The 10,625-nt window shown below is 36.0% G+C and overlaps 1 pseudogene across 1 annotated transcript; it reads right to left on the minus strand.

The window, feature by feature from the left end:
• Positions 1-7,153: 7,153 nt before the first annotated feature.
• On the minus strand, positions 7,154-7,584 carry LOC308342216 (mediator of RNA polymerase II transcription subunit 21-like; annotated as a pseudogene). Its single transcript has one exon. The product of its transcript is annotated as a mediator of RNA polymerase II transcription subunit 21-like (transcript).
• Positions 7,585-10,625: the final 3,041 nt, after the last annotated feature.

The raw sequence follows: 10,625 nt of genomic DNA on the forward strand, positions 1-10,625 counted from the left end.
ATGTTTATTCCAAGGTATCTTATAGTTCTTGGTACTATTGTAATGGAATCAATTCTCTAATTCCTCTTTCTACAGTTTCATTGCTAGTGTATAAGAAAGCAAGTGATTTCTGTGCATTGATTTTGTATCCTGCCACGTTACTGAATTGCTGTATGAGTTCTAGTAGTTTGGGGGTGGAGTCTTTCAGGTTTTCCATGTAAAGTATCATGTCATCTGCAAACAGAGAGAGTTTGACTTCTTCATTGCCAATTTGAATACCTTTTATTTCTTTTTGTTGTCTGATTGTTATTGCTAGGACTTCTAATACTATGTTGGACAAGAGTAGTGAGAGTGGGCATCCTTGTTTTGTTCCTGATCTCATTGGAAAGGTTCTCAGCTTTTCCCCATTGAGAATGATATTCACTGTAGGTTTTCATAGCTGGATTTTATGAAGTTGGGGAGTGTTCCCTCTATCCCTATACTCTGAAGAATTTTAATGATGGAACAGACACTTCTCAAAAAAAGACATACACATGGCTAACAGACCCATGAAAAAATGTTCATCATCATTAGCCATCAGGGAAATTCAAATCAAAACCACACTGAGATACCACCTTACACCAGTTAGAATGGTAAAAATTAACAAGACAAGAAACAACAAATGTTGGAGAGGCTGTGGAGAAAGGGGAACCCTCTTATACTGTAGGTGGGAATGCAAGTTGGTACTGCCACTTTGGAAAACAGTGTGGAGGTTCCTCAAAAATTAAAAATAGAGCTATCTTATGACCCAGCAATTGCACTACTGGGTATGTACCCCAAAGATACAGATGTGGTGAAAAGAAGGGCCATAGGCACCCCAATGATCATAGAAGCAATGTCCACAATAGCCAAATTGTGGAAAGAGCCAAGATGCCCTTCAACAGACAAATGGATAAAGAAGATGTGGTCCATATACACAATGCAATATTACTCAGCCTCAAAAAGGATGAATACCCAGTTTTGCTTCAACATGGATAGGACTGGAGGAGATTATGCTAAGTGAAATAAGTCAAGCAGAGAAAGCCAATTATCATTTGGTTTCACTTACTTGTGGAACATAAGGAATAGCAAGGAGGACATTAGGAGAAAGAAGGGGAAAAGGAAGGGGGGAAATCAGAGGGGGAGATGAACCAAGAGAGACTATGGACTCTGAGAAACAAATTATAGGTTTTAGAAGGGAGAGGGATGGAGAATGGGTGAGCCTGGTGATGGATATTAAGAAGGGCATGCATTGCATGGAGCACTTGGTGTTATATGCAAACAACGAATCTTGGAACACTACATCAAAAACTAATGATGTGGGCACCTGGGTGGCTCAGTTGATTAAACGCCTGCCTTCAGCTCAGGTCATGATCCTGGAATCCTGGGATTGGGTCCAGCATTAGGCTCCCTGCTCCGTCGGGAGTCTGCTTCTCACACTGACCTCTCTCCTCTCATGCTCTCTCTCTCTCTCATTCTCTCTCTAATAAATAAAATCTTAAAAAAAAAAAAACAACTAATGATGTGCTGTATGGTAACTAACATAACATAAAAGAAAGAAATAATGATGCAAAAACTGATAGATTTGTAAAGAAAACTAAAAAAAAATTTCATAATTGCAGTGGGAGATTTCAGTTTCCCTCTTGCAAAATGGACAAAACAAGTATCCTATATAATGGAACACTAAATCAACAAAGGCATAGAAATTTGAATAACACTCTCAAGTAACTTGACCTAATAGACATTTCTGGAACATTTTCTTCAATGACAGCAGATTACACATTGTTTTCAAATGCACACATAACATTTGCCAAGACTGTCATATTTGGGGCAATAAAACAGTTCTCACTAAATTTAAAAGGGTTTAAATCATGTAAAGTATGTTGTCTGACTACATTGCAACAAATTAAAAATCAAAAACAGAAAGATCTCTGGAAAATCCCCAAATACTAGAAAATTGTTTTAGTCAATTTCTCCAAAATTCTCCAAAGAAACAGAACAAATATACTGCATCTATATCTATATCTATCTTTGTATCTATCATTTGTGTATCTATATCTATTATCTATCTATCTATTATCTAATGTTTATCCATGTTTCCATGTTGTACTGTGTGTTAATATTTCATTTTTGCTATTGATTATACCAATGATCCCTGACCTCTATTGGACCTAGGGGGGTCCTTTCAGAATATCCTGAAAGTTAAGAATCCCCTCCCCTGCAAACATACATATATAACAATTTATAAATGTTCCTGGATCCCTTGAATCCCAACCATGAAAGCCATATATATATATTTATATATTTATATATATTTACACTATTTCTCTATTCCTCTACAATCTTTTATAGATTTTATATATAAAATAGAGAAAGATTTCAAAGATTTAGCTTACCAGCTCATGTAATTGTGGGGACACACAAATCTGAAATCTGTTTTTCAAGCCAGCAGACTAGAAATTCAGGTAAGAGATGATGTTGCTTTTTTGCATCTAAAAAAGCTGCAAACTCAGGCAGAATTTTTATGTTGCCATCTGGAGGCAGAATTCCTTCTTCTTCGGGATACCCGTCTTTTCTCTTAAGGCTTTCAACTAATAATTGTATAAGGTGTACCCACATTATGGAGGATAATTTGCTTTACTTTGAGTCAACCGGTTGTAAATCTAAATTACACCTAAAAATTACCTTTACGGGAACATCTAAACTAGTGGTTGCCCAACAAACTATGGTCACTATACTCTAGCCCAGTTGACATATAAAATTAACTTTTTTATATAAAAAAGAAAGTAAATTAACAGAAAGTAAATAACATCTAAATTATCCACTGTCAAAGAAAAAATCAAAAGGGAATTTAAAAATATGTTTTTATCTGAATGAAAACTAAAACATAATGTGCTAAAATTTGAGGGATGAGCCAAAAGCAGTGCTTAAGGGGAAAATTATGCCATTAAACATTTATATTGGGAATAAATGAAGATCCTATATCAATTGCTTCAGCTTCCATCTTAACGAACTAGAAGAAAAGGAACAAAGCAAATGAGCCTAAATTAAGCAGAAGAAAAGAAATAATAGAGGTCATAGTGAAAATCAATGAAATATAAATCTGACCCAAATGCTAGGCCTGATCTCATATTGGAGAAGATCAAGAATATTGATAAACCTCTATTTCAACCAATCAAGAAAAAGTAGGTGACACAAATTGCCAATATTTGGTAATCAATCCATTCTGTTTCATTGATCTGTGTGTCTGTTCTTTCACCAATATCACAATATTTTTTCTTTTCTTCATTAATATAAGTTATATGTAGTCCTGAAATTGGGTGCTGGAGTCTTCCACTTTGATCTTTTTCAGAATTGTTTTGATTATTCTGTTTCATTGTCTTTCTGTTCATATTTTAGAAACTACATGTAAATTTAAAAAAAAAAAAACAAAACCTTGGGGTTTTGATTAGAATGCCTTGAATCTATAGATTAAAATGAAGAGAATTTATATCTTAGCAATATTGTGTATTCAAAATATAAAAACAGTGTATCTCTCCATTTTTTAGGTTTTCTTTCAATTCTTTCACCAATGATTCTTTTTAGTTTTCTGCTTATAAATTCTCTATAAACTTTGCTAGATTTATTACTAATGGTTTCACATTTAGATTAGCTAGTGTAAATGGTATTTTTAAAATTTAAAATTCCAATTTTGCTAGTAATTAAGATTGTGATTGACTTTTGTGTATTGATCTTGTTACATGAGGCCATTCTAAAAATGTTTTTCAGTTCCAGAAACTGTTTTGCAGACTTTTTTGGTTTTCCTACATACATCATCATAAATTTGGATATTGCAGCTCTTTGTGTAGTTACAAAGGTAAGAAACAGTACTATGTCTACCAAATAACTTATAACTGGAAGAGAGACAATCATCCTCTTTAAAAAAGAAATTAAAATCCATTCAAGTTCTAATCATGATAAAACTGTAGCCTAACTGATGTTTTTAGACATATCTAAAGAAAATGTTAATAGATGTGGAATTTAGAAAACATAAGCCAAAGGGCAAGGTGTTGACATTTAGAGACTGGTAATTAAACAATCAGCACATTTCAGGGATGATAGACACTAAATTTTAAGGAAAATGAATAAAGTTTCTGTTTTAGACAGGAATGATTCATCATATCTGAACATGGCCTGGATGAAATTACCTCCATTTGTCTGATTCCACTTCCTCCCAGCATTATATTGATTATCGTTTGTCTTCAGGTTCTAAAGTCAGAGTGCTTTGGTTCCATCCAGCCCCAGCATTCAATAGTTAGCTGCAGGCTTTTCAGTATCTTTAAGCTACTTTTCTCTCATTTGCAAAAAGTTAAAAGCAGTACTTAACTCACAGGATTGTCACGAGAACTAAATAAGATAATATAGACCAATATGCTAAAACAGGCATCTCATAAGCTAAATGGACATGGCGGATACCTGAGTTTCCACGGTTTTTCCCGGCACTCCTCTAAACATGGACAGATGAGAAAACCCCAGTAGCCAGGGACTATGGAATGTACTGTTGCTTCACAAACTCCGGGAGCTTCCCTGGTGTAATCTGAAACATGCTCCACAAGGTGAGGAGGAGAGCCAGGAGACACCAAGCAAAGAAGGCACTCCCTATTGGTAGGGAGAAGGTTTAGTAAGTGAGGGAATTTACTTAGAAGGCTTATCTTGGACAGCCAAAAGATGAGATTTCTACACCTGTCTGTCAAATCTTTGTAGAGGCCTTCTATAGAGGCCTTAACTGGATTCAGTTACCTATACTATCTGGATAGCCTCAGCAATGTATTGCTCTCTCAAGCCTATGTCCTTGAGAATGGCTCCCACTGTGGGACAGTGTGGAGAGAACCTACATTTCAAGCACTGAGGAGTGCTGAGGAGCCTCTGACTGACTGGGTCCAGTTCTCCAGTTAATGGCCAGTCACATCCTCTAGATGACTTCCTCTAACATGTACCAAAGGCTGTGGGAGCAGAGGGGGAGTGGAGATGATGGTGTGTTTTCCACATGAGGAAAGTGAATGGTGGCAGTTAGACTCCTCTCATGGGGCTTCCTGAATGGCTCAGCGAGAAGCAAACGGGCACCTGCTTGTGCCAAGGACATCAGCAACCAAAAGTAGACTGTAACAGCTAGTACGACCTTCCTTTACTCCCTTCTCTTTAATGCCTCCTTTCTTTTCCCCACCCTGGAGCTGCTTGAAGGAGGAGCGATATTGTGGGGCAAGAGGAATGAAAATGTCCACTACAGGGCACCTGCTTTTCATCTGATATCTTGCACACACTGGCAATGAGAGGGTGAGCACTGAATTATCTGTAAAATGCAATCAACTGGATTTTTAACATCTGAAAATGAATGCATGCTTATATATTCTGCCCAAAACGTCTTAAGACACCAAAAAAGGAAAAGTAAATTATTGAAAAGAAAATAAAACATTATCATATTTGTACTCTGCTGAAAACAGACTGGGCAATTAACAGGTTTTTGTAACTAAAAACAATTTTTTTCCTATTTGGGAACTCTTATTTTTTTTAACTTACTTTTTCATGTCAAGAAAAGTGTTTTATTTTTCCTTTTATCATATTAATGAAGTGTTGAAAAAATATATGTAGGATAGGAAGCATAATAATAAAATTAACAACACAAACCAGCCGAAATATAAGAATTAGAAGGTCACGGATATCTGCTAAGTGCTCTCCCCTATTGCATAAACCTGTTTCTGCCCTAGAAGTCATTGCTCTCCTTCATTTGTGTTCACATACCTTTGTGTAGCAGACATTGTCAGTGCCCCACCTACAACCTCTTGGCATTCACCATCTATATAAATGCAGACAGAGTATTAACTCCAAGTGTCTGCAATGCCCTGCCTAGGGGATTTCTCTGGAGTGGATAAGGTAGGCTAGAAGTTCCAGAGAACTTGTTTTTAATTCTTCTTCTTCTTCTTCTTTTTTTTTTTTTAAGATTTTATTTATTTATTTGACAGACAGAGATCACAAGTAGGCAGAGAGGCAGGCAGAGAGAGAGAGGGATGCAGGCTCCCCGCTGAACAGAGAGCCTGATGCGGGGCTTGATCCCAGGACCCTGGGATCATGACCTGAGCCGAAGGCAGAGGCTTTAACCCACTGAGCCACCCAGGCGCCCACTTTTTGTTCTTGTTTCATATAATTTAACACACACACATACACACACATCCCTCTACACAATATAATGTTCAGTTTTGTGGTATCATGTATGTGATATCATACGACCTATAGTTCTCTGGGCTTACTTTTTCTGTTCAACATCAAGTTTCCAAAATTCATCTTTTTTTTGTATATTTGTCATTCATTAATTTTACTACTATGTGCACTCTCTTGTGAATAAAGTTGAGTCAACATAATTTTTTTCATCCTCATTCTTTCTTTATTCATTGATATTTGGATTGGTTCCACATTCTTTCTATTATGAACATAGTGCTGCAAAGAACATAGTTATGTAAGAATCTCAGGGTACCTGTGCAAAAGTTGTATAATAGTACATGAGAATGCTCACTCCAAATTACATTCCAAAGTGGCTGCAGCAATTTACACTCCCTCTGGCATGAAAATTCCCACTGAACCAAATCCTCTGCAACATTTGGTCTTGACAGATTTCTTCATTGTTTTGTAGTGCTGCCTTTATTATACATTAAGTTCTCCTAGCTATACAGGTCTGTCTGGACTCATCAGAATAGTCCGTGATTCATTTATATGTTACTGCACCAATAGCACAGAACATTTATTACTATTTTGTAGAATATCTTAATATATCTGGTAGAACAAGTTTACCTTTTTTGTTTTTATTTTTTTATGTCCTTTGAATTTTAAAGTACATCTGCTTAATTATATTAAAACCATTAATGCAATATCTGCCTCAATAATTTCATTTTTATAATAAAAAAAGATGGTATAATGATGGCTTAAAGCTAGTTCAATTGCAGTTTTAGAGGCTTCTTTATCAAGAGAGAAACTAGAAGGATTATTAAAACCAGCTAAAAAGAGAACATGTGTCTTAGTGCTTAATGCTTCTATGACTGTTGGTAAGGGTTACATCTAAATCTGATGCAGAATTCTTAATGTCACTGAAATAGTCCTTTTTTCAGCCACATGATATATACTGGTACTATGAGTCTCGAAGAGACTGGCTATGGTTACCACCCCTTGTCTTCAATTGTGACTGCATATTATCAGCAAGTGCATTCTGTATCTTTTCTAGAAACATGTCTCCTCCATAAACGACATCCTTCAGACATGTAGCAGCTTTGTGGTTTTCTTCTTCCAGCTTATACAAGCTAGCAGCCTGTAAGGCACCTGTAGATTCTTCACCAGGCAATGAATCTATCAAAACGTCAATGTCTTTTGCTGTTCACACAATCTCTGCTGCAAAAACCCTGATGTATTCTTTTGTAGGACTGGCCAGCTGATCTTTGTTAATTGCTGTCTCAATATTCGTAAAGCAGGAGGGGCACAGTGCTGCAACACTCTGATGGCATTTCAAAACCCATCTGCAAGCCAGTTCATCACATCCTGCCGCTGTGGGAGCCCATCGGCCATGTTCCTCCACAAGCTAAGGCAGGCTAAAGCCCCTCTCTTGTTTTTAAAGGTTGAATTAACTATTTGTGGATCATTTCTTCCTTTAAAATAAATTTTTCAGTAATTATTCCTCAAAAAATACAACAAGTTCTGTTTGTGGTTCCCTTGAACATTTAGGTTGATTTAGAAAGCAGTGACTTTTTATGATATTGAGACATATCATCCAAGAGCAGGGAACACTTCTCCCTTTATGTAAATCATCTTCTACATTATTCAGAACTTTGAGGTTTTGTCCACAGAGATCTTATGTATTCTTTTTAAGGATATTCCCAGGCAATTTATTGTTATTGTTGCTATTTCATTATCCTCTTAAAGTTAATTTCTATTGGCTATCGTTGGTGTAGAGAACTAAATCTCTCTTAAGTAGGTGTCCACATTATCTGCAAATTATGTCAGTTTTATGTCTTACCTTCAAATGCTTATAATATTTATTTTTCTTTCTTTATATTATTTTCCAGAATTGCCAATAGCATGTTAAATAGTAGCAGTGTTAGTATTGTTCCTCATCTTACAAGGAATGCATTAAAACTTTTTCTATTAGGTCCAAAGTTTGTTGTAGATTTTGGTATATAGAGCTTACCAAGTTAAATATAATTCTCTTCTTTTTAAAAAAATATTATTACTTTTTTATGTATTTATATATTTATTATTTATTTTTAGAGGGAGGGAGGGAGAGAAAGCATGGGGGGGGAGGGGCAGAGAGAGAGGGAGAGAGAGAATCTCAAACAGACTCCCCACTGAGTGTGGAGCCTGACCAGGGCTTGATCTTTTGACCCCAAGATCATGACCTGAGCCAAAATCAAGAGTAAGATACTCAACCAACTGAGCCATGTATGTGCCCCAAGATAGTCCTCTTCTAATACTAATTTGCTAATGCTTTTTGGAAAACTATAGCTTGTCTTTTAGCAAATGTCTTTTTAGCCTCAATTGTAAAAATTACATATTTTTCCTTTTAGTCTATTAATATCATGAATTATAATTGATAGATGAAATTCAATTCATTTTAAATTATAAGATTATTCACTGGATGTGGAGAGAGAAATATGATGTTTAGAGCTGCTGTAGCTTAGGCAAAGACCTTATCTAACAATGAAGTCAGCACACAGAAAAAAAACAGAACAAAACTAAGAGAGTAAGAGTACCAGATCCTGATAATATTGTGTGTATTTGTGGCATGGCATCAAGATACACATGAACTCAGTATCCCCCTAAACATTTGTTGGGTAAGCCAATAAACTATCTGAAACCAGTCTGAGTTTGCTTTTGAGGTACTTGACTTAAAAACATTGTTCACATTATTCAAGTCTTATTTTTTTCAACTATCTAACACTAAATATGAAATAGCCAATTCTGTCTTCATAATTTGGATGACACCTTTACTTTGACATCAAATCATGAGTCTGTTGCTTAAAAATGCTCCGCTTCTTTGTCTATTTCGTTTATTCCTATGCCATTGGCATTCTCATTTTTAAAAATTTACATTACCTTTTTTTCTTTAAAGATTTTTTTATTTTTAGGTAATCTCTACACTTAATGTGGGCTCAAGCTCACAACCCTGAGATCAAGATTTGCATGCTCTACTGACTGAGCCAGCCGGGCACCCCTACATTGCTTTTTTTTTTTTTTTTTAATCAATCCTAATATACTTTTTTAAAAAAATTTTCAGCGTAACAGTATTCATTGTTTTTGCACCACACCCAGTGCTCCATGCGATACATGCCCTCCCTAAAACCCACCACCTGGTTCCCCCAAGCTCCCACCCTCCACCCCTTCAAAACCCTCAGGTTGTTTTTCAGAGCCCATAGTCTCTCATGGTTCACCTCCCCTTCCAATTTCCCTCAACTCCCTTCTCCTCTCCATCTCCCCTTGTCCTCCATGTTATTTCTTATGCTCCACAAATAAGTGAAACCATATGATAACTGACTCTCTCTGCTTGACTTATTTCACTCAGCATAATCTCTTCCATTCCCGTCCTTTTACTACAAAAGTTGGGTATTCATAAATAAATAAAATCTTTAAAAAAATAGTATACTATAAAAATTGATCTGCACCTTATTTTTTTCAACAGTGTATCTTACAGATTATTCCACTTCAATATATAAAGGACATTGTCATTTTAAAAAATATTTTATTTATGTATTTGACAGAGAGAGAGCTCACAAGTAGGCAGAGAGGCAAACAGAGAGAGGAAGGGAAGCAGGCTCCCCACTGAGCAAAGAGCCCGAGGTGGGGCTCCATCCCAGGACCCTGAGACCATGACTTGAGCCGAAGGCAGAGGCTTAACCCACTCGGCCACCCAGGCACCCTGACATTGTCATTTCTTAATAGCTGGATAGTATTCCATTGAATGAATATATTCTCATTTGTTTTACTAATGAATCTATTGACACACATTTGGGTTATTTCTTTTTTTTTACTATTATGAACCGTTATGGAATGAAAACCTTATATACATGTCACACTGAACATGGGAGTGTGTATCTCTAGTATAGTCTATATTTCTGAATCAGAAAATACATATATTTTAAAGACATTAAAAATATACACATTTAATTTTTAAAAATATTGTCAAATTGCCCTAGCTTAAAGTTATACATTTCATATATCAGGCAATATGTTTAAAAGCATCTATTTTTCCAGGGGCGACTGGGTGGTTCAGTGGGTTAAAGCCCCTGCCTTCGGCTCAGGTCATGATCTCAGGGTCCTGGGATAGAGCCCCGCATCGGGCTTTCTGCTCAGCAGGGAGCCTGCTTCCTCCCTTCTCTCTGCCTGCCTCTCTGCCTACTTGTGATCTCTCTCTATCAAATAAATAAATACAATCTTTAAAAAAAAATTAAAAAAAAAATAAAAGCATCTATTTTTCCAAAGCCTATTATCAATTTATTTTATTGAAGCATAGCTGACACACAATGTTACATTAATTTCAGGTGTACAATGTACTGATTTGACAAATCTATACCTATAATAAAAAAATTTTTAGTTTTTTAGAGATGAGTGAAAAA

This window comes from Martes martes (genome assembly GCF_963455335.1).
Source record: "Martes martes genome assembly, chromosome: 4".
Taxonomy (NCBI): domain Eukaryota; kingdom Metazoa; phylum Chordata; class Mammalia; order Carnivora; family Mustelidae; genus Martes; species Martes martes.